The following is a 23,074-nucleotide window of genomic DNA, read 5'->3' as shown; positions in this document are numbered from 1 at the left end:
CTATTTTAAATCCTGAAATTCGTTCTATCTCATTTTCGGCTGACTTAGAAATCATGTCTCTAAATTGACATTGTGAAATTAGTAAAAGGCCAAATACTATTACTAGGTACTAAATTACATGTCCAGCAGTATAACTGGAAATTTACTCTTGGGCATAGATTATGCAACATTTTCAAAGCAAACAGTGTCTGTTTAAATAGACTTTCTTTCACTGCCGTTTTGGTAAATGTCTCTGGTTATGCAGAAGCAGGCATTGTTTGTTACTGTTTCAATTAGTTATAAGATAAAGGAGGGATAAAACTGACCCAGCTAGTATTCCAACCCAAAGACTTTGAATGCTTTCTCTACATTCGCCTAGAACCCCAAGCCGCTATCCATTGCACCAGAGATCCAACCTGATTCAACAAGGTGAACAGAAATTCTCAAATAAAAAGATGAGCTATCAGCGGTTGACCAACTTTATAAAGTGATTTGGAAACTATAAGCAGGGTTCCATTTTGAACATTGAATTGGGGAAAAGATAATCAACATCTCAAACGACATGATACCGTTGCGGTAAGTCTTCTTAACTCTTGTCAAATGGTACACGACCGATGGGTATTTAATGGCTCCATTAAGAGTAACTTGCAATTACTCTAATGGGACTACTCGTTCATTGGATCCTGAAAAGAGCATGTCATTAGAGTACATTTTCTTTAAACAAACCGCCTGAACAGGGACTTGAACCCTGGACCCTCAGATTAAAAGTCTGATGCTCTACCGACTGAGCTATCCAGGCTCTGCAACACTGCAACTAAAAATCAGCTAAAAATGATGTGGACGCACACCAACCTACACTTTAATTCTTAATATGGTTACATATATTAGCAATCAAATATGTAGAGTTTAATAATTAATTGATATTTCAAGCATTTGATATTTCAGCAGCACACGTAATCTATTTTAAATCCTGAAATTCGTTCTATCTCATTTTCGGCTGACTTAGAAATCATGTCTCTAAATTGACATTGTGAAATGAGTAAAAGGCCAAATACTATTACTAGGTACTAAATTACATGTCCAGCAGTATAACTGGAAATTTACTCTTGGGCATAGATTATGCAACATTTTCAAAGCAAACAGTGTCTGTTTAAATAGACTTTCTTTCACTGCCGTTTTGGTAAATGTCTCTGGTTATGCAGAAGCAGGCATTGTTTGTTACTGTTTCAATTAGTTATAAGATAAAGGAGGGATAAAACTGACCCAGCTAGTATTCCAACCCAAAGACTTTGAATGCTTTCTCTACATTCGCCTAGAACCCCAAGCCGCTATCCATTGCACCAGAGATCCAACCTGATTCAACAAGGTGAACAGAAATTCTCAAATAAAAAGATGAGCTATCAGCGGTTGACCAACATTATAAAGTGATTTGGAAACTATAAGCAGGGTTCCATTTTGAACATTGAATTGGGGAAAAGATAATCAACATCTCAAACGACATGATACCGTTGCGGTAAGTCTTCTTAACTCTTGTCAAATGGTACACGACCGATGGGTATTTAATGGCTCCATTAAGAGTAACTTGCAATTACTCTAATGGGACTACTCGTTCATTGGATCCTGAAAAGAGCATGTCATTAGAGTACATTTTCTTTAAACAAACCGCCTGAACAGGGACTTGAACCCTGGACCCTCAGATTAAAAGTCTGATGCTCTACCGACTGAGCTATCCAGGCTCTGCAACACTGCAACTAAAAATCAGCTAAAAATGATGTGGACGCACACCAACCTACACTTTAATTCTTAATATGGTTACATATATTAGCAATCAAATATGTAGAGTTTAATAATTAATTGATATTTCAAGCATTTGAAATTTCAGCAGCACACGTAATCTATTTTAAATCCTGAAATTCGTTCTATCTCATTTTCGGCTGACTTAGAAATCATGTCTCTAAATTGACATTGTGAAATTAGAAAAAGGCCAAATACTATTACTAGGTACTAAATTACATGTCCAGCAGTATAACTGGAAATTTACTCTTGGGCATAGATTATGCAACATTTTCAAAGCAAACAGTGTCTGTTTAAATAGACTTTCTTTCACTGCCGTTTTGGTAAATGTCTCTGGTTATGCAGAAGCAGGCATTGTTTGTTACTGTTTCAATTAACTATAAGATAAAGGAGGGATAAAACTGACCCAGCTAGTATTCCAACCCAAAGACTTTGAATGCTTTCTCTACATTCGCCTAGAACCCCAAGCCGCTATCCATTGCACCAGAGATCCAACCTGATTCAACAAGGTGAACAGAAATTCTCAAATAAAAAGATGAGCTATCAGCGGTTGACCAACTTTATAAAGTGATTTGGAAACTATAAGCAGGGTTCCATTTTGAACATTGAATTGGGGAAAAGATAATCAACATCTCAAACGACATGATACCGTTGCGGTAAGTCTTCTTAACTCTTGTCAAATGGTACACGACCGATGGGTATTTAATGGCTCCATTAAGAGTAACTTGCAATTACTCTAATGGGACTACTCGTTCATTGGATCCTGAAAAGAGCATGTCATTAGAGTACATTTTCTTTAAACAAACCGCCTGAACAGGGACTTGAACCCTGGACCCTCAGATTAAAAGTCTGATGCTCTACCGACTGAGCTATCCAGGCTCTGCAACACTGCAACTAAAAATCAGCTAAAAATGATGTGGACGCACACCAACCTACACTTTAATTCTTAATATGGTTACATATATTAGCAATCAAATATGTAGAGTTTAATAATTAATTGATATTTCAAGCATTTGAAATTTCAGCAGCACACGTAATCTATTTTAAATCCTGAAATTCGTTCTATCTCATTTTCGGCTGACTTAGAAATCATGTCTCTAAATTGACATTGTGAAATTAGTAAAAGGCCAAATACTATTACTAGGTACTAAATTACATGTCCAGCAGTATAACTGGAAATTTACTCTTGGGCATAGATTATGCAACATTTTCAAAGCAAACAGTGTCTGTTTAAATAGACTTTCTTTCACTGCCGTTTTGGTAAATGTCTCTGGTTATGCAGAAGCAGGCATTGTTTGTTACTGTTTCAATTAGTTATAAGATAAAGGAGGGATAAAACTGACCCAGCTAGTATTCCAACCCAAAGACTTTGAATGCTTTCTCTACATTCGCCTAGAACCCCAAGCCGCTATCCATTGCACCAGAGATCCAACCTGATTCAACAAGGTGAACAGAAATTCTCAAATAAAAAGATGAGCTATCAGCGGTTGACCAACTTTATAAAGTGATTTGGAAACTATAAGCAGGGTTCCATTTTGAACATTGAATTGGGGAAAAGATAATCAACATCTCAAACGACATGATACCGTTGCGGTAAGTCTTCTTAACTCTTGTCAAATGGTACACGACCGATGGGTATTTAATGGCTCCATTAAGAGTAACTTGCAATTACTCTAATGGGACTACTCGTTCATTGGATCCTGAAAAGAGCATGTCATTAGAGTACATTTTCTTTAAACAAACCGCCTGAACAGGGACTTGAACCCTGGACCCTCAGATTAAAAGTCTGATGCTCTACCGACTGAGCTATCCAGGCTCTGCAACACTGCAACTAAAAATCAGCTAAAAATGATGTGGACGCACACCAACCTACACTTTAATTCTTAATATGGTTACATATATTAGCAATCAAATATGTAGAGTTTAATAATTAATTGATATTTCAAGCATTTGATATTTCAGCAGCACACGTAATCTATTTTAAATCCTGAAATTCGTTCTATCTCATTTTCGGCTGACTTAGAAATCATGTCTCTAAATTGACATTGTGAAATGAGTAAAAGGCCAAATACTATTACTAGGTACTAAATTACATGTCCAGCAGTATAACTGGAAATTTACTCTTGGGCATAGATTATGCAACATTTTCAAAGCAAACAGTGTCTGTTTAAATAGACTTTCTTTCACTGCCGTTTTGGTAAATGTCTCTGGTTATGCAGAAGCAGGCATTGTTTGTTACTGTTTCAATTAGTTATAAGATAAAGGAGGGATAAAACTGACCCAGCTAGTATTCCAACCCAAAGACTTTGAATGCTTTCTCTACATTCGCCTAGAACCCCAAGCCGCTATCCATTGCACCAGAGATCCAACCTGATTCAACAAGGTGAACAGAAATTCTCAAATAAAAAGATGAGCTATCAGCGGTTGACCAACATTATAAAGTGATTTGGAAACTATAAGCAGGGTTCCATTTTGAACATTGAATTGGGGAAAAGATAATCAACATCTCAAACGACATGATACCGTTGCGGTAAGTCTTCTTAACTCTTGTCAAATGGTACACGACCGATGGGTATTTAATGGCTCCATTAAGAGTAACTTGCAATTACTCTAATGGGACTACTCGTTCATTGGATCCTGAAAAGAGCATGTCATTAGAGTACATTTTCTTTAAACAAACCGCCTGAACAGGGACTTGAACCCTGGACCCTCAGATTAAAAGTCTGATGCTCTACCGACTGAGCTATCCAGGCTCTGCAACACTGCAACTAAAAATCAGCTAAAAATGATGTGGACGCACACCAACCTACACTTTAATTCTTAATATGGTTACATATATTAGCAATCAAATATGTAGAGTTTAATAATTAATTGATATTTCAAGCATTTGAAATTTCAGCAGCACACGTAATCTATTTTAAATCCTGAAATTCGTTCTATCTCATTTTCGGCTGACTTAGAAATCATGTCTCTAAATTGACATTGTGAAATTAGAAAAAGGCCAAATACTATTACTAGGTACTAAATTACATGTCCAGCAGTATAACTGGAAATTTACTCTTGGGCATAGATTATGCAACATTTTCAAAGCAAACAGTGTCTGTTTAAATAGACTTTCTTTCACTGCCGTTTTGGTAAATGTCTCTGGTTATGCAGAAGCAGGCATTGTTTGTTACTGTTTCAATTAACTATAAGATAAAGGAGGGATAAAACTGACCCAGCTAGTATTCCAACCCAAAGACTTTGAATGCTTTCTCTACATTCGCCTAGAACCCCAAGCCGCTATCCATTGCACCAGAGATCCAACCTGATTCAACAAGGTGAACAGAAATTCTCAAATAAAAAGATGAGCTATCAGCGGTTGACCAACTTTATAAAGTGATTTGGAAACTATAAGCAGGGTTCCATTTTGAACATTGAATTGGGGAAAAGATAATCAACATCTCAAACGACATGATACCGTTGCGGTAAGTCTTCTTAACTCTTGTCAAATGGTACACGACCGATGGGTATTTAATGGCTCCATTAAGAGTAACTTGCAATTACTCTAATGGGACTACTCGTTCATTGGATCCTGAAAAGAGCATGTCATTAGAGTACATTTTCTTTAAACAAACCGCCTGAACAGGGACTTGAACCCTGGACCCTCAGATTAAAAGTCTGATGCTCTACCGACTGAGCTATCCAGGCTCTGCAACACTGCAACTAAAAATCAGCTAAAAATGATGTGGACGCACACCAACCTACACTTTAATTCTTAATATGGTTACATATATTAGCAATCAAATATGTAGAGTTTAATAATTAATTGATATTTCAAGCATTTGAAATTTCAGCAGCACACGTAATCTATTTTAAATCCTGAAATTCGTTCTATCTCATTTTCGGCTGACTTAGAAATCATGTCTCTAAATTGACATTGTGAAATTAGTAAAAGGCCAAATACTATTACTAGGTACTAAATTACATGTCCAGCAGTATAACTGGAAATTTACTCTTGGGCATAGATTATGCAACATTTTCAAAGCAAACAGTGTCTGTTTAAATAGACTTTCTTTCACTGCCGTTTTGGTAAATGTCTCTGGTTATGCAGAAGCAGGCATTGTTTGTTACTGTTTCAATTAGTTATAAGATAAAGGAGGGATAAAACTGACCCAGCTAGTATTCCAACCCAAAGACTTTGAATGCTTTCTCTACATTCGCCTAGAACCCCAAGCCGCTATCCATTGCACCAGAGATCCAACCTGATTCAACAAGGTGAACAGAAATTCTCAAATAAAAAGATGAGCTATCAGCGGTTGACCAACTTTATAAAGTGATTTGGAAACTATAAGCAGGGTTCCATTTTGAACATTGAATTGGGGAAAAGATAATCAACATCTCAAACGACATGATACCGTTGCGGTAAGTCTTCTTAACTCTTGTCAAATGGTACACGACCGATGGGTATTTAATGGCTCCATTAAGAGTAACTTGCAATTACTCTAATGGGACTACTCGTTCATTGGATCCTGAAAAGAGCATGTCATTAGAGTACATTTTCTTTAAACAAACCGCCTGAACAGGGACTTGAACCCTGGACCCTCAGATTAAAAGTCTGATGCTCTACCGACTGAGCTATCCAGGCTCTGCAACACTGCAACTAAAAATCAGCTAAAAATGATGTGGACGCACACCAACCTACACTTTAATTCTTAATATGGTTACATATATTAGCAATCAAATATGTAGAGTTTAATAATTAATTGATATTTCAAGCATTTGAAATTTCAGCAGCACACGTAATCTATTTTAAATCCTGAAATTCGTTCTATCTCATTTTCGGCTGACTTAGAAATCATGTCTCTAAATTGACATTGTGAAATTAGAAAAAGGCCAAATACTATTACTAGGTACTAAATTACATGTCCAGCAGTATAACTGGAAATTTACTCTTGGGCATAGATTATGCAACATTTTCAAAGCAAACAGTGTCTGTTTAAATAGACTTTCTTTCACTGCCGTTTTGGTAAATGTCTCTGGTTATGCAGAAGCAGGCATTGTTTGTTACTGTTTCAATTAACTATAAGATAAAGGAGGGATAAAACTGACCCAGCTAGTATTCCAACCCAAAGACTTTGAATGCTTTCTCTACATTCGCCTAGAACCCCAAGCCGCTATCCATTGCACCAGAGATCCAACCTGATTCAACAAGGTGAACAGAAATTCTCAAATAAAAAGATGAGCTATCAGCGGTTGACCAACTTTATAAAGTGATTTGGAAACTATAAGCAGGGTTCCATTTTGAACATTGAATTGGGGAAAAGATAATCAACATCTCAAACGACATGATACCGTTGCGGTAAGTCTTCTTAACTCTTGTCAAATGGTACACGACCGATGGGTATTTAATGGCTCCATTAAGAGTAACTTGCAATTACTCTAATGGGACTACTCGTTCATTGGATCCTGAAAAGAGCATGTCATTAGAGTACATTTTCTTTAAACAAACCGCCTGAACAGGGACTTGAACCCTGGACCCTCAGATTAAAAGTCTGATGCTCTACCGACTGAGCTATCCAGGCTCTGCAACACTGCAACTAAAAATCAGCTAAAAATGATGTGGACGCACACCAACCTACACTTTAATTCTTAATATGGTTACATATATTAGCAATCAAATATGTAGAGTTTAATAATTAATTGATATTTCAAGCATTTGAAATTTCAGCAGCACACGTAATCTATTTTAAATCCTGAAATTCGTTCTATCTCATTTTCGGCTGACTTAGAAATCATGTCTCTAAATTGACATTGTGAAATTAGTAAAAGGCCAAATACTATTACTAGGTACTAAATTACATGTCCAGCAGTATAACTGGAAATTTACTCTTGGGCATAGATTATGCAACATTTTCAAAGCAAACAGTGTCTGTTTAAATAGACTTTCTTTCACTGCCGTTTTGGTAAATGTCTCTGGTTATGCAGAAGCAGGCATTGTTTGTTACTGTTTCAATTAGTTATAAGATAAAGGAGGGATAAAACTGACCCAGCTAGTATTCCAACCCAAAGACTTTGAATGCTTTCTCTACATTCGCCTAGAACCCCAAGCCGCTATCCATTGCACCAGAGATCCAACCTGATTCAACAAGGTGAACAGAAATTCTCAAATAAAAAGATGAGCTATCAGCGGTTGACCAACTTTATAAAGTGATTTGGAAACTATAAGCAGGGTTCCATTTTGAACATTGAATTGGGGAAAAGATAATCAACATCTCAAACGACATGATACCGTTGCGGTAAGTCTTCTTAACTCTTGTCAAATGGTACACGACCGATGGGTATTTAATGGCTCCATTAAGAGTAACTTGCAATTACTCTAATGGGACTACTCGTTCATTGGATCCTGAAAAGAGCATGTCATTAGAGTACATTTTCTTTAAACAAACCGCCTGAACAGGGACTTGAACCCTGGACCCTCAGATTAAAAGTCTGATGCTCTACCGACTGAGCTATCCAGGCTCTGCAACACTGCAACTAAAAATCAGCTAAAAATGATGTGGACGCACACCAACCTACACTTTAATTCTTAATATGGTTACATATATTAGCAATCAAATATGTAGAGTTTAATAATTAATTGATATTTCAAGCATTTGAAATTTCAGCAGCACACGTAATCTATTTTAAATCCTGAAATTCGTTCTATCTCATTTTCGGCTGACTTAGAAATCATGTCTCTAAATTGACATTGTGAAATTAGTAAAAGGCCAAATACTATTACTAGGTACTAAATTACATGTCCAGCAGTATAACTGGAAATTTACTCTTGGGCATAGATTATGCAACATTTTCAAAGCAAACAGTGTCTGTTTAAATAGACTTTCTTTCACTGCCGTTTTGGTAAATGTCTCTGGTTATGCAGAAGCAGGCATTGTTTGTTACTGTTTCAATTAGTTATAAGATAAAGGAGGGATAAAACTGACCCAGCTAGTATTCCAACCCAAAGACTTTGAATGCTTTCTCTACATTCGCCTAGAACCCCAAGCCGCTATCCATTGCACCAGAGATCCAACCTGATTCAACAAGGTGAACAGAAATTCTCAAATAAAAAGATGAGCTATCAGCGGTTGACCAACTTTATAAAGTGATTTGGAAACTATAAGCAGGGTTCCATTTTGAACATTGAATTGGGGAAAAGATAATCAACATCTCAAACGACATGATACCGTTGCGGTAAGTCTTCTTAACTCTTGTCAAATGGTACACGACCGATGGGTATTTAATGGCTCCATTAAGAGTAACTTGCAATTACTCTAATGGGACTACTCGTTCATTGGATCCTGAAAAGAGCATGTCATTAGAGTACATTTTCTTTAAACAAACCGCCTGAACAGGGACTTGAACCCTGGACCCTCAGATTAAAAGTCTGATGCTCTACCGACTGAGCTATCCAGGCTCTGCAACACTGCAACTAAAAATCAGCTAAAAATGATGTGGACGCACACCAACCTACACTTTAATTCTTAATATGGTTACATATATTAGCAATCAAATATGTAGAGTTTAATAATTAATTGATATTTCAAGCATTTGAAATTTCAGCAGCACACGTAATCTATTTTAAATCCTGAAATTCGTTCTATCTCATTTTCGGCTGACTTAGAAATCATGTCTCTAAATTGACATTGTGAAATTAGTAAAAGGCCAAATACTATTACTAGGTACTAAATTACATGTCCAGCAGTATAACTGGAAATTTACTCTTGGGCATAGATTATGCAACATTTTCAAAGCAAACAGTGTCTGTTTAAATAGACTTTCTTTCACTGCCGTTTTGGTAAATGTCTCTGGTTATGCAGAAGCAGGCATTGTTTGTTACTGTTTCAATTAGTTATAAGATAAAGGAGGGATAAAACTGACCCAGCTAGTATTCCAACCCAAAGACTTTGAATGCTTTCTCTACATTCGCCTAGAACCCCAAGCCGCTATCCATTGCACCAGAGATCCAACCTGATTCAACAAGGTGAACAGAAATTCTCAAATAAAAAGATGAGCTATCAGCGGTTGACCAACATTATAAAGTGATTTGGAAACTATAAGCAGGGTTCCATTTTGAACATTGAATTGGGGAAAAGATAATCAACATCTCAAACGACATGATACCGTTGCGGTAAGTCTTCTTAACTCTTGTCAAATGGTACACGACCGATGGGTATTTAATGGCTCCATTAAGAGTAACTTGCAATTACTCTAATGGGACTACTCGTTCATTGGATCCTGAAAAGAGCATGTCATTAGAGTACATTTTCTTTAAACAAACCGCCTGAACAGGGACTTGAACCCTGGACCCTCAGATTAAAAGTCTGATGCTCTACCGACTGAGCTATCCAGGCTCTGCAACACTGCAACTAAAAATCAGCTAAAAATGATGTGGACGCACACCAACCTACACTTTAATTCTTAATATGGTTACATATATTAGCAATCAAATATGTAGAGTTTAATAATTAATTGATATTTCAAGCATTTGAAATTTCAGCAGCACACGTAATCTATTTTAAATCCTGAAATTCGTTCTATCTCATTTTCGGCTGACTTAGAAATCATGTCTCTAAATTGACATTGTGAAATTAGTAAAAGGCCAAATACTATTACTAGGTACTAAATTACATGTCCAGCAGTATAACTGGAAATTTACTCTTGGGCATAGATTATGCAACATTTTCAAAGCAAACAGTGTCTGTTTAAATAGACTTTCTTTCACTGCCGTTTTGGTAAATGTCTCTGGTTATGCAGAAGCAGGCATTGTTTGTTACTGTTTCAATTAACTATAAGATAAAGGAGGGATAAAACTGACCCAGCTAGTATTCCAACCCAAAGACTTTGAATGCTTTCTCTACATTCGCCTAGAACCCCAAGCCGCTATCCATTGCACCAGAGATCCAACCTGATTCAACAAGGTGAACAGAAATTCTCAAATAAAAAGATGAGCTATCAGCGGTTGACCAACTTTATAAAGTGATTTGGAAACTATAAGCAGGGTTCCATTTTGAACATTGAATTGGGGAAAAGATAATCAACATCTCAAACGACATGATACCGTTGCGGTAAGTCTTCTTAACTCTTGTCAAATGGTACACGACCGATGGGTATTTAATGGCTCCATTAAGAGTAACTTGCAATTACTCTAATGGGACTACTCGTTCATTGGATCCTGAAAAGAGCATGTCATTAGAGTACATTTTCTTTAAACAAACCGCCTGAACAGGGACTTGAACCCTGGACCCTCAGATTAAAAGTCTGATGCTCTACCGACTGAGCTATCCAGGCTCTGCAACACTGCAACTAAAAATCAGCTAAAAATGATGTGGACGCACACCAACCTACACTTTAATTCTTAATATGGTTACATATATTAGCAATCAAATATGTAGAGTTTAATAATTAATTGATATTTCAAGCATTTGAAATTTCAGCAGCACACGTAATCTATTTTAAATCCTGAAATTCGTTCTATCTCATTTTCGGCTGACTTAGAAATCATGTCTCTAAATTGACATTGTGAAATTAGTAAAAGGCCAAATACTATTACTAGGTACTAAATTACATGTCCAGCAGTATAACTGGAAATTTACTCTTGGGCATAGATTATGCAACATTTTCAAAGCAAACAGTGTCTGTTTAAATAGACTTTCTTTCACTGCCGTTTTGGTAAATGTCTCTGGTTATGCAGAAGCAGGCATTGTTTGTTACTGTTTCAATTAGTTATAAGATAAAGGAGGGATAAAACTGACCCAGCTAGTATTCCAACCCAAAGACTTTGAATGCTTTCTCTACATTCGCCTAGAACCCCAAGCCGCTATCCATTGCACCAGAGATCCAACCTGATTCAACAAGGTGAACAGAAATTCTCAAATAAAAAGATGAGCTATCAGCGGTTGACCAACTTTATAAAGTGATTTGGAAACTATAAGCAGGGTTCCATTTTGAACATTGAATTGGGGAAAAGATAATCAACATCTCAAACGACATGATACCGTTGCGGTAAGTCTTCTTAACTCTTGTCAAATGGTACACGACCGATGGGTATTTAATGGCTCCATTAAGAGTAACTTGCAATTTCTCTAATGGGACTACTCGTTCATTGGATCCTGAAAAGAGCATGTCATTAGAGTACATTTTCTTTAAACAAACCGCCTGAACAGGGACTTGAACCCTGGACCCTCAGATTAAAAGTCTGATGCTCTACCGACTGAGCTATCCAGGCTCTGCAACACTGCAACTAAAAATCAGCTAAAAATGATGTGGACGCACACCAACCTACACTTTAATTCTTAATATGGTTACATATATTAGCAATCAAATATGTAGAGTTTAATAATTAATTGATATTTCAAGCATTTGAAATTTCAGCAGCACACGTAATCTATTTTAAATCCTGAAATTCGTTCTATCTCATTTTCGGCTGACTTAGAAATCATGTCTCTAAATTGACATTGTGAAATTAGTAAAAGGCCAAATACTATTACTAGGTACTAAATTACATGTCCAGCAGTATAACTGGAAATTTACTCTTGGGCATAGATTATGCAACATTTTCAAAGCAAACAGTGTCTGTTTAAATAGACTTTCTTTCACTGCCGTTTTGGTAAATGTCTCTGGTTATGCAGAAGCAGGCATTGTTTGTTACTGTTTCAATTAGTTATAAGATAAAGGAGGGATAAAACTGACCCAGCTAGTATTCCAACCCAAAGACTTTGAATGCTTTCTCTACATTCGCCTAGAACCCCAAGCCGCTATCCATTGCACCAGAGATCCAACCTGATTCAACAAGGTGAACAGAAATTCTCAAATAAAAAGATGAGCTATCAGCGGTTGACCAACATTATAAAGTGATTTGGAAACTATAAGCAGGGTTCCATTTTGAACATTGAATTGGGGAAAAGATAATCAACATCTCAAACGACATGATACCGTTGCGGTAAGTCTTCTTAACTCTTGTCAAATGGTACACGACCGATGGGTATTTAATGGCTCCATTAAGAGTAACTTGCAATTACTCTAATGGGACTACTCGTTCATTGGATCCTGAAAAGAGCATGTCATTAGAGTACATTTTCTTTAAACAAACCGCCTGAACAGGGACTTGAACCCTGGACCCTCAGATTAAAAGTCTGATGCTCTACCGACTGAGCTATCCAGGCTCTGCAACACTGCAACTAAAAATCAGCTAAAAATGATGTGGACGCACACCAACCTACACTTTAATTCTTAATATGGTTACATATATTAGCAATCAAATATGTAGAGTTTAATAATTAATTGATATTTCAAGCATTTGAAATTTCAGCAGCACACGTAATCTATTTTAAATCCTGAAATTCGTTCTATCTCATTTTCGGCTGACTTAGAAATCATGTCTCTAAATTGACATTGTGAAATTAGTAAAAGGCCAAATACTATTACTAGGTACTAAATTACATGTCCAGCAGTATAACTGGAAATTTACTCTTGGGCATAGATTATGCAACATTTTCAAAGCAAACAGTGTCTGTTTAAATAGACTTTCTTTCACTGCCGTTTTGGTAAATGTCTCTGGTTATGCAGAAGCAGGCATTGTTTGTTACTGTTTCAATTAGTTATAAGATAAAGGAGGGATAAAACTGACCCAGCTAGTATTCCAACCCAAAGACTTTGAATGCTTTCTCTACATTCGCCTAGAACCCCAAGCCGCTATCCATTGCACCAGAGATCCAACCTGATTCAACAAGGTGAACAGAAATTCTCAAATAAAAAGATGAGCTATCAGCGGTTGACCAACTTTATAAAGTGATTTGGAAACTATAAGCAGGGTTCCATTTTGAACATTGAATTGGGGAAAAGATAATCAACATCTCAAACGACATGATACCGTTGCGGTAAGTCTTCTTAACTCTTGTCAAATGGTACACGACCGATGGGTATTTAATGGCTCCATTAAGAGTAACTTGCAATTACTCTAATGGGACTACTCGTTCATTGGATCCTGAAAAGAGCATGTCATTAGAGTACATTTTCTTTAAACAAACCGCCTGAACAGGGACTTGAACCCTGGACCCTCAGATTAAAAGTCTGATGCTCTACCGACTGAGCTATCCAGGCTCTGCAACACTGCAACTAAAAATCAGCTAAAAATGATGTGGACGCACACCAACCTACACTTTAATTCTTAATATGGTTACATATATTAGCAATCAAATATGTAGAGTTTAATAATTAATTGATATTTCAAGCATTTGATATTTCAGCAGCACACGTAATCTATTTTAAATCCTGAAATTCGTTCTATCTCATTTTCGGCTGACTTAGAAATCATGTCTCTAAATTGACATTGTGAAATGAGTAAAAGGCCAAATACTATTACTAGGTACTAAATTACATGTCCAGCAGTATAACTGGAAATTTACTCTTGGGCATAGATTATGCAACATTTTCAAAGCAAACAGTGTCTGTTTAAATAGACTTTCTTTCACTGCCGTTTTGGTAAATGTCTCTGGTTATGCAGAAGCAGGCATTGTTTGTTACTGTTTCAATTAGTTATAAGATAAAGGAGGGATAAAACTGACCCAGCTAGTATTCCAACCCAAAGACTTTGAATGCTTTCTCTACATTCGCCTAGAACCCCAAGCCGCTATCCATTGCACCAGAGATCCAACCTGATTCAACAAGGTGAACAGAAATTCTCAAATAAAAAGATGAGCTATCAGCGGTTGACCAACATTATAAAGTGATTTGGAAACTATAAGCAGGGTTCCATTTTGAACATTGAATTGGGGAAAAGATAATCAACATCTCAAACGACATGATACCGTTGCGGTAAGTCTTCTTAACTCTTGTCAAATGGTACACGACCGATGGGTATTTAATGGCTCCATTAAGAGTAACTTGCAATTACTCTAATGGGACTACTCGTTCATTGGATCCTGAAAAGAGCATGTCATTAGAGTACATTTTCTTTAAACAAACCGCCTGAACAGGGACTTGAACCCTGGACCCTCAGATTAAAAGTCTGATGCTCTACCGACTGAGCTATCCAGGCTCTGCAACACTGCAACTAAAAATCAGCTAAAAATGATGTGGACGCACACCAACCTACACTTTAATTCTTAATATGGTTACATATATTAGCAATCAAATATGTAGAGTTTAATAATTAATTGATATTTCAAGCATTTGAAATTTCAGCAGCACACGTAATCTATTTTAAATCCTGAAATTCGTTCTATCTCATTTTCGGCTGACTTAGAAATCATGTCTCTAAATTGACATTGTGAAATTAGTAAAAGGCCAAATACTATTACTAGGTACTAAATTACATGTCCAGCAGTATAACTGGAAATTTACTCTTGGGCATAGATTATGCAACATTTTCAAAGCAAACAGTGTCTGTTTAAATAGACTTTCTTTCACTGCCGTTTTGGTAAATGTCTCTGGTTATGCAGAAGCAGGCATTGTTTGTTACTGTTTCAATTAGTTATAAGATAAAGGAGGGATAAAACTGACCCAGCTAGTATTCCAACCCAAAGACTTTGAATGCTTTCTCTACATTCGCCTAGAACCCCAAGCCGCTATCCATTGCACCAGAGATCCAACCTGATTCAACAAGGTGAACAGAAATTCTCAAATAAAAAGATGAGCTATCAGCGGTTGACCAACATTATAAAGTGATTTGGAAACTATAAGCAGGGTTCCATTTTGAACATTGAATTGGGGAAAAGATAATCAACATCTCAAACGACATGATACCGTTGCGGTAAGTCTTCTTAACTCTTGTCAAATGGTACACGACCGATGGGTATTTAATGGCTCCATTAAGAGTAACTTGCAATTACTCTAATGGGACTACTCGTTCATTGGATCCTGAAAAGAGCATGTCATTAGAGTACATTTTCTTTAAACAAACCGCCTGAACAGGGACTTGAACCCTGGACCCTCAGATTAAAAGTCTGATGCTCTACCGACTGAGCTATCCAGGCTCTGCAACACTGCAACTAAAAATCAGCTAAACATGATGTGGACGCACACCAACCTACACTTTAATTCTTAATATGGTTACATATATTAGCAATCAAATATGTAGAGTTTAATAATTAATTGATATTTCAAGCATTTGAAATTTCAGCAGCACACGTAATCTATTTTAAATCCTGAAATTCGTTCTATCTCATTTTCGGCTGACTTAGAAATCATGTCTCTAAATTGACATTGTGAAATTAGTAAAAGGCCAAATACTATTACTAGGTACTAAATTACATGTCCAGCAGTATAACTGGAAATTTACTCTTGGGCATAGATTATGCAACATTTTCAAAGCAAACAGTGTCTGTTTAAATAGACTTTCTTTCACTGCCGTTTTGGTAAATGTCTCTGGTTATGCAGAAGCAGGCATTGTTTGTTACTGTTTCAATTAGTTATAAGATAAAGGAGGGATAAAACTGACCCAGCTAGTATTCCAACCCAAAGACTTTGAATGCTTTCTCTACATTCGCCTAGAACCCCAAGCCGCTATCCATTGCACCAGAGATCCAACCTGATTCAACAAGGTGAACAGAAATTCTCAAATAAAAAGATGAGCTATCAGCGGTTGACCAACTTTATAAAGTGATTTGGAAACTATAAGCAGGGTTCCATTTTGAACATTGAATTGGGGAAAAGATAATCAACATCTCAAACGACATGATACCGTTGCGGTAAGTCTTCTTAACTCTTGTCAAATGGTACACGACCGATGGGTATTTAATGGCTCCATTAAGAGTAACTTGCAATTACTCTAATGGGACTACTCGTTCATTGGATCCTGAAAAGAGCATGTCATTAGAGTACATTTTTTTTAAACAAACCGCCTGAACAGGGACTTGAACCCTGGACCCTCAGATTAAAAGTCTGATGCTCTACCGACTGAGCTATCCAGGCTCTGCAACACTGCAACTAAAAATCAGCTAAAAATGATGTGGACGCACACCAACCTACACTTTAATTCTTAATATGGTTACATATATTAGCAATCAAATATGTAGAGTTTAATAATTAATTGATATTTCAAGCATTTGATATTTCAGCAGCACACGTAATCTATTTTAAATCCTGAAATTCGTTCTATCTCATTTTCGGCTGACTTAGAAATCATGTCTCTAAATTGACATTGTGAAATGAGTAAAAGGCCAAATACTATTACTAGGTACTAAATTACATGTCCAGCAGTATAACTGGAAATTTACTCTTGGGCATAGATTATGCAACATTTTCAAAGCAAACAGTGTCTGTTTAAATAGACTTTCTTTCACTGCCGTTTTGGTAAATGTCTCTGGTTATGCAGAAGCAGGCATTGTTTGTTACTGTTTCAATTAGTTATAAGATAAAGGAGGGATAAAACTGACCCAGCTAGTATTCCAACCCAAAGACTTTGAATGCTTTCTCTACATTCGCCTAGAACCCCAAGCCGCTATCCATTGCACCAGAGATCCAACCTGATTCAACAAGGTGAACAGAAATTCTCAAATAAAAAGATGAGCTATCAGCGGTTGACCAACATTATAAAGTGATTTGGAAACTATAAGCAGGGTTCCATTTTGAACATTGAATTGGGGAAAAGATAATCAACATCTCAAACGACATGATACCGTTGCGGTAAGTCTTCTTAACTCTTGTCAAATGGTACACGACCGATGGGTATTTAATGGCTCCATTAAGAGTAACTTGCAATTACTCTAATGGGACTACTCGTTCATTGGATCCTGAAAAGAGCATGTCATTAGAGTACATTTTCTTTAAACAAACCGCCTGAACAGGGACTTGAACCCTGGACCCTCAGATTAAAAGTCTGATGCTCTACCGACTGAGCTATCCAGGCTCTGCAACACTGCAACTAAAAATCAGCTAAAAATGATGTGGACGCACACCAACCTACACTTTAATTCTTAATATGGTTACATATATTAGCAATCAAATATGTAGAGTTTAATAATTAATTGATATTTCAAGCATTTGAAATTTCAGCAGCACACGTAATCTATTTTAAATCCTGAAATTCGTTCTATCTCATTTTCGGCTGACTTAGAAATCATGTCTCTAAATTGACATTGTGAAATTAGTAAAAGGCCAAATACTATTACTAGGTACTAAATTACATGTCCAGCAGTATAACTGGAAATTTACTCTTGGGCATAGATTATGCAACATTTTCAAAGCAAACAGTGTCTGTTTAAATAGACTTTCTTTCACTGCCGTTTTGGTAAATGTCTCTGGTTATGCAGAAGCAGGCATTGTTTGTTACTGTTTCAATTAGTTATAAGATAAAGGAGGGATAAAACTGACCCAGCTAGTATTCCAACCCAAAGACTTTGAATGCTTTCTCTACATTCGCCTAGAACCCCAAGCCGCTATCCATTGCACCAGAGATCCAACCTGATTCAACAAGGTGAACAGAAATTCTCAAATAAAAAGATGAGCTATCAGCGGTTGACCAACTTTATAAAGTGATTTGGAAACTATAAGCAGGGTTCCATTTTGAACATTGAATTGGGGAAAAGATAATCAACATCTCAAACGACATGATACCGTTGCGGTAAGTCTTCTTAACTCTTGTCAAATGGTACACGACCGATGGGTATTTAATGGCTCCATTAAGAGTAACTTGCAATTACTCTAATGGGACTACTCGTTCATTGGATCCTGAAAAGAGCATGTCATTAGAGTACATTTTCTTTAAACAAACCGCCTGAACAGGGACTTGAACCCTGGACCCTCAGATTAAAAGTCTGATGCTCTACCGACTGAGCTATCCAGGCTCTGCAACACTGCAACTAAAAATCAGCTAAAAATGATGTGGACGCACACCAACCTACACTTTAATTCTTAATATGGTTACATATATTAGCAATCAAATATGTAGAGTTTAATAATTAATTGATATTTCAAGCATTTGAAATTTCAGCAGCACACGTAATCTATTTTAAATCCTGAAATTCGTTCTATCTCATTTTCGGCTGACTTAGAAATCATGTCTCTAAATTGACATTGTGAAATTAGTAAAAGGCCAAATACTATTACTAGGTACTAAATTACATGTCCAGCAGTATAACTGGAAATTTACTCTTGGGCATAGATTATGCAACATTTTCAAAGCAAACAGTGTCTGTTTAAATAGACTTTCTTTCACTGCCGTTTTGGTAAATGTCTCTGGTTATGCAGAAGCAGGCATTGTTTGTTACTGTTTCAATTAGTTATAAGATAAAGGAGGGATAAAACTGACCCAGCTAGTATTCCAACCCAAAGACTTTGAATGCTTTCTCTACATTCGCCTAGAACCCCAAGCCGCTATCCATTGCACCAGAGATCCAACCTGATTCAACAAGGTGAACAGAAATTCTCAAATAAAAAGATGAGCTATCAGCGGTTGACCAACATTATAAAGTGATTTGGAAACTATAAGCAGGGTTCCATTTTGAACATTGAATTGGGGAAAAGATAATCAACATCTCAAACGACATGATACCGTTGCGGTAAGTCTTCTTAACTCTTGTCAAATGGTACACGACCGATGGGTATTTAATGGCTCCATTAAGAGTAACTTGCAATTACTCTAATGGGACTACTCGTTCATTGGATCCTGAAAAGAGCATGTCATTAGAGTACATTTTCTTTAAACAAACCGCCTGAACAGGGACTTGAACCCTGGACCCTCAGATTAAAAGTCTGATGCTCTACCGACTGAGCTATCCAGGCTCTGCAACACTGCAACTAAAAATCAGCTAAAAATGATGTGGACGCACACCAACCTACACTTTAATTCTTAATATGGTTACATATATTAGCAATCAAATATGTAGAGTTTAATAATTAATTGATATTTCAAGCATTTGAAATTTCAGCAGCACACGTAATCTATTTTAAATCCTGAAATTCGTTCTATCTCATTTTCGGCTGACTTAGAAATCATGTCTCTAAATTGACATTGTGAAATTAGTAAAAGGCCAAATACTATTACTAGGTACTAAATTACATGTCCAGCAGTATAACTGGAAATTTACTCTTGGGCATAGATTATGCAACATTTTCAAAGCAAACAGTGTCTGTTTAAATAGACTTTCTTTCACTGCCGTTTTGGTAAATGTCTCTGGTTATGCAGAAGCAGGCATTGTTTGTTACTGTTTCAATTAGTTATAAGATAAAGGAGGGATAAAACTGACCCAGCTAGTATTCCAACCCAAAGACTTTGAATGCTTTCTCTACATTCGCCTAGAACCCCAAGCCGCTATCCATTGCACCAGAGATCCAACCTGATTCAACAAGGTGAACAGAAATTCTCAAATAAAAAGATGAGCTATCAGCGGTTGACCAACATTATAAAGTGATTTGGAAACTATAAGCAGGGTTCCATTTTGAACATTGAATTGGGGAAAAGATAATCAACATCTCAAACGACATGATACCGTTGCGGTAAGTCTTCTTAACTCTTGTCAAATGGTACACGACCGATGGGTATTTAATGGCTCCATTAAGAGTAACTTGCAATTACTCTAATGGGACTACTCGTTCATTGGATCCTGAAAAGAGCATGTCATTAGAGTACATTTTCTTTAAACAAACCGCCTGAACAGGGACTTGAACCCTGGACCCTCAGATTAAAAGTCTGATGCTCTACCGACTGAGCTATCCAGGCTCTGCAACACTGCAACTAAAAATCAGCTAAAAATGATGTGGACGCACACCAACCTACACTTTAATTCTTAATATGGTTACATATATTAGCAATCAAATATGTAGAGTTTAATAATTAATTGATATTTCAAGCATTTGAAATTTCAGCAGCACACGTAATCTATTTTAAATCCTGAAATTCGTTCTATCTCATTTTCGGCTGACTTAGAAATCATGTCTCTAAATTGACATTGTGAAATTAGTAAAAGGCCAAATACTATTACTAGGTACTAAATTACATGTCCAGCAGTATAACTGGAAATTTACTCTTGGGCATAGATTATGCAACATTTTCAAAGCAAACAGTGTCTGTTTAAATAGACTTTCTTTCACTGCCGTTTTGGTAAATGTCTCTGGTTATGCAGAAGCAGGCATTGTTTGTTACTGTTTCAATTAGTTATAAGATAAAGGAGGGATAAAACTGACCCAGCTAGTATTCCAACCCAAAGACTTTGAATGCTTTCTCTACATTCGCCTAGAACCCCAAGCCGCTATCCATTGCACCAGAGATCCAACCTGATTCAACAAGGTGAACAGAAATTCTCAAATAAAAAGATGAGCTATCAGCGGTTGACCAACATTATAAAGTGATTTGGAAACTATAAGCAGGGTTCCATTTTGAACATTGAATTGGGGAAAAGATAATCAACATCTCAAACGACATGATACCGTTGCGGTAAGTCTTCTTAACTCTTGTCAAATGGTACACGACCGATGGGTATTTAATGGCTCCATTAAGAGTAACTTGCAATTACTCTAATGGGACTACTCGTTCATTGGATCCTGAAAAGAGCATGTCATTAGAGTACATTTTCTTTAAACAAACCGCCTGAACAGGGACTTGAACCCTGGACCCTCAGATTAAAAGTCTGATGCTCTACCGACTGAGCTATCCAGGCTCTGCAACACTGCAACTAAAAATCAGCTAAAAATGATGTGGACGCACACCAACCTACACTTTAATTCTTAATATGGTTACATATATTAGCAATCAAATATGTAGAGTTTAATAATTAATTGATATTTCAAGCATTTGAAATTTCAGCAGCACACGTAATCTATTTTAAATCCTGAAATTCGTTCTATCTCATTTTCGGCTGACTTAGAAATCATGTCTCTAAATTGACATTGTGAAATTAGTAAAAGGCCAAATACTATTACTAGGTACTAAATTACATGTCCAGCAGTATAACTGGAAATTTACTCTTGGGCATAGATTATGCAACATTTTCAAAGCAAACAGTGTCTGTTTAAATAGACTTTCTTTCACTGCCGTTTTGGTAAATGTCTCTGGTTATGCAGAAGCAGGCATTGTTTGTTACTGTTTCAATTAGTTATAAGATAAAGGAGGGATAAAACTGACCCAGCTAGTATTCCAACCCAAAGACTTTGAATGCTTTCTCTACATTCGCCTAGAACCCCAAGCCGCTATCCATTGCACCAGAGATCCAACCTGATTCAACAAGGTGAACAGAAATTCTCAAATAAAAAGATGAGCTATCAGCGGTTGACCAACTTTATAAAGTGATTTGGAAACTATAAGCAGGGTTCCATTTTGAACATTGAATTGGGGAAAAGATAATCAACATCTCAAACGACATGATACCGTTGCGGTAAGTCTTCTTAACTCTTGTCAAATGGTACACGACCGATGGGTATTTAATGGCTCCATTAAGAGTAACTTGCAATTACTCTAATGGGACTACTCGTTCATTGGATCCTGAAAAGAGCATGTCATTAGAGTACATTTTCTTTAAACAAACCGCCTGAACAGGGACTTGAACCCTGGACCCTCAGATTAAAAGTCTGATGCTCTACCGACTGAGCTATCCAGGCTCTGCAACACTGCAACTAAAAATCAGCTAAAAATGATGTGGACGCACACCAACCTACACTTTAATTCTTAATATGGTTACATATATTAGCAATCAAATATGTAGAGTTTAATAATTAATTGATATTTCAAGCATTTGAAATTTCAGCAGCACACGTAATCTATTTTAAATCCTGAAATTCGTTCTATCTCATTTTCGGCTGACTTAGAAATCATGTCTCTAAATTGACATTGTGAAATTAGTAAAAGGCCAAATACTATTACTAGGTACTAAATTACATGTCCAGCAGTATAACTGGAAATTTACTCTTGGGCATAGATTATGCAACATTTTCAAAGCAAACAGTGTCTGTTTAAATAGACTTTCTTTCACTGCCGTTTTGGTAAATGTCTCTGGTTATGCAGAAGCAGGCATTGTTTGTTACTGTTTCAATTAGTTATAAGATAAAGGAGGGATAAAACTGACCCAGCTAGTATTCCAACCCAAAGACTTTGAATGCTTTCTCTACATTCGCCTAGAACCCCAAGCCGCTATCCATTGCACCAGAGATCCAACCTGATTCAACAAGGTGAACAGAAATTCTCAAATAAAAAGATGAGCTATCAGCGGTTGACCAACATTATAAAGTGATTTGGAAACTATAAGCAGGGTTCCATTTTGAACATTGAATTGGGGAAAAGATAATCAACATCTCAAACGACATGATACCGTTGCGGTAAGTCTTCTTAACTCTTGTCAAATGGTAC

General features: G+C 36.7%; 24 non-coding genes across 24 annotated transcripts; all 24 read right to left on the bottom strand.

Moving 5' to 3' along the window:
• Window positions 1-705: 705 nt before the first annotated feature.
• On the bottom strand, window positions 706-778 carry TRNAK-UUU (transfer RNA lysine (anticodon UUU)). The gene has a single exon. It is a non-coding gene; the product is annotated as a tRNA-Lys (tRNA).
• Window positions 779-1,642: 864 nt separating this feature from the next.
• TRNAK-UUU (transfer RNA lysine (anticodon UUU)) lies at window positions 1,643-1,715 on the bottom strand. Its single transcript has one exon. It is a non-coding gene; the product is annotated as a tRNA-Lys (tRNA).
• An 864-nt stretch (window positions 1,716-2,579) lies between these two features.
• Window positions 2,580-2,652, bottom strand: TRNAK-UUU (transfer RNA lysine (anticodon UUU)). Its single transcript has one exon. It is a non-coding gene; the product is annotated as a tRNA-Lys (tRNA).
• An 864-nt stretch (window positions 2,653-3,516) lies between these two features.
• TRNAK-UUU (transfer RNA lysine (anticodon UUU)) lies at window positions 3,517-3,589 on the bottom strand. The gene has a single exon. It is a non-coding gene; the product is annotated as a tRNA-Lys (tRNA).
• An 864-nt stretch (window positions 3,590-4,453) lies between these two features.
• TRNAK-UUU (transfer RNA lysine (anticodon UUU)) lies at window positions 4,454-4,526 on the bottom strand. The gene has a single exon. It is a non-coding gene; the product is annotated as a tRNA-Lys (tRNA).
• Window positions 4,527-5,390: 864 nt separating this feature from the next.
• Window positions 5,391-5,463, bottom strand: TRNAK-UUU (transfer RNA lysine (anticodon UUU)). The gene has a single exon. It is a non-coding gene; the product is annotated as a tRNA-Lys (tRNA).
• An 864-nt stretch (window positions 5,464-6,327) lies between these two features.
• Window positions 6,328-6,400, bottom strand: TRNAK-UUU (transfer RNA lysine (anticodon UUU)). The gene has a single exon. It is a non-coding gene; the product is annotated as a tRNA-Lys (tRNA).
• Window positions 6,401-7,264: 864 nt separating this feature from the next.
• TRNAK-UUU (transfer RNA lysine (anticodon UUU)) lies at window positions 7,265-7,337 on the bottom strand. The gene has a single exon. It is a non-coding gene; the product is annotated as a tRNA-Lys (tRNA).
• Window positions 7,338-8,201: 864 nt separating this feature from the next.
• TRNAK-UUU (transfer RNA lysine (anticodon UUU)) lies at window positions 8,202-8,274 on the bottom strand. Its single transcript has one exon. It is a non-coding gene; the product is annotated as a tRNA-Lys (tRNA).
• An 864-nt stretch (window positions 8,275-9,138) lies between these two features.
• TRNAK-UUU (transfer RNA lysine (anticodon UUU)) lies at window positions 9,139-9,211 on the bottom strand. The gene has a single exon. It is a non-coding gene; the product is annotated as a tRNA-Lys (tRNA).
• Window positions 9,212-10,075: 864 nt separating this feature from the next.
• On the bottom strand, window positions 10,076-10,148 carry TRNAK-UUU (transfer RNA lysine (anticodon UUU)). The gene has a single exon. It is a non-coding gene; the product is annotated as a tRNA-Lys (tRNA).
• An 864-nt stretch (window positions 10,149-11,012) lies between these two features.
• Window positions 11,013-11,085, bottom strand: TRNAK-UUU (transfer RNA lysine (anticodon UUU)). The gene has a single exon. It is a non-coding gene; the product is annotated as a tRNA-Lys (tRNA).
• Window positions 11,086-11,949: 864 nt separating this feature from the next.
• Window positions 11,950-12,022, bottom strand: TRNAK-UUU (transfer RNA lysine (anticodon UUU)). Its single transcript has one exon. It is a non-coding gene; the product is annotated as a tRNA-Lys (tRNA).
• Window positions 12,023-12,886: 864 nt separating this feature from the next.
• On the bottom strand, window positions 12,887-12,959 carry TRNAK-UUU (transfer RNA lysine (anticodon UUU)). The gene has a single exon. It is a non-coding gene; the product is annotated as a tRNA-Lys (tRNA).
• An 864-nt stretch (window positions 12,960-13,823) lies between these two features.
• On the bottom strand, window positions 13,824-13,896 carry TRNAK-UUU (transfer RNA lysine (anticodon UUU)). Its single transcript has one exon. It is a non-coding gene; the product is annotated as a tRNA-Lys (tRNA).
• Window positions 13,897-14,760: 864 nt separating this feature from the next.
• TRNAK-UUU (transfer RNA lysine (anticodon UUU)) lies at window positions 14,761-14,833 on the bottom strand. The gene has a single exon. It is a non-coding gene; the product is annotated as a tRNA-Lys (tRNA).
• Window positions 14,834-15,697: 864 nt separating this feature from the next.
• Window positions 15,698-15,770, bottom strand: TRNAK-UUU (transfer RNA lysine (anticodon UUU)). Its single transcript has one exon. It is a non-coding gene; the product is annotated as a tRNA-Lys (tRNA).
• Window positions 15,771-16,634: 864 nt separating this feature from the next.
• On the bottom strand, window positions 16,635-16,707 carry TRNAK-UUU (transfer RNA lysine (anticodon UUU)). Its single transcript has one exon. It is a non-coding gene; the product is annotated as a tRNA-Lys (tRNA).
• An 864-nt stretch (window positions 16,708-17,571) lies between these two features.
• TRNAK-UUU (transfer RNA lysine (anticodon UUU)) lies at window positions 17,572-17,644 on the bottom strand. Its single transcript has one exon. It is a non-coding gene; the product is annotated as a tRNA-Lys (tRNA).
• Window positions 17,645-18,508: 864 nt separating this feature from the next.
• TRNAK-UUU (transfer RNA lysine (anticodon UUU)) lies at window positions 18,509-18,581 on the bottom strand. The gene has a single exon. It is a non-coding gene; the product is annotated as a tRNA-Lys (tRNA).
• An 864-nt stretch (window positions 18,582-19,445) lies between these two features.
• On the bottom strand, window positions 19,446-19,518 carry TRNAK-UUU (transfer RNA lysine (anticodon UUU)). The gene has a single exon. It is a non-coding gene; the product is annotated as a tRNA-Lys (tRNA).
• Window positions 19,519-20,382: 864 nt separating this feature from the next.
• On the bottom strand, window positions 20,383-20,455 carry TRNAK-UUU (transfer RNA lysine (anticodon UUU)). Its single transcript has one exon. It is a non-coding gene; the product is annotated as a tRNA-Lys (tRNA).
• Window positions 20,456-21,319: 864 nt separating this feature from the next.
• On the bottom strand, window positions 21,320-21,392 carry TRNAK-UUU (transfer RNA lysine (anticodon UUU)). Its single transcript has one exon. It is a non-coding gene; the product is annotated as a tRNA-Lys (tRNA).
• An 864-nt stretch (window positions 21,393-22,256) lies between these two features.
• TRNAK-UUU (transfer RNA lysine (anticodon UUU)) lies at window positions 22,257-22,329 on the bottom strand. Its single transcript has one exon. It is a non-coding gene; the product is annotated as a tRNA-Lys (tRNA).
• Window positions 22,330-23,074: the final 745 nt, after the last annotated feature.

This window comes from Triturus cristatus, chromosome 4_1 (assembly GCF_964204655.1).
Source record: "Triturus cristatus chromosome 4_1, aTriCri1.1, whole genome shotgun sequence".
NCBI classification, from domain to species: Eukaryota; Metazoa; Chordata; class Amphibia; order Caudata; family Salamandridae; genus Triturus; species Triturus cristatus.
Note: the sequence above shows the minus strand (reverse complement) of the source record. Positions and strands in the feature narration are given on the sequence as shown.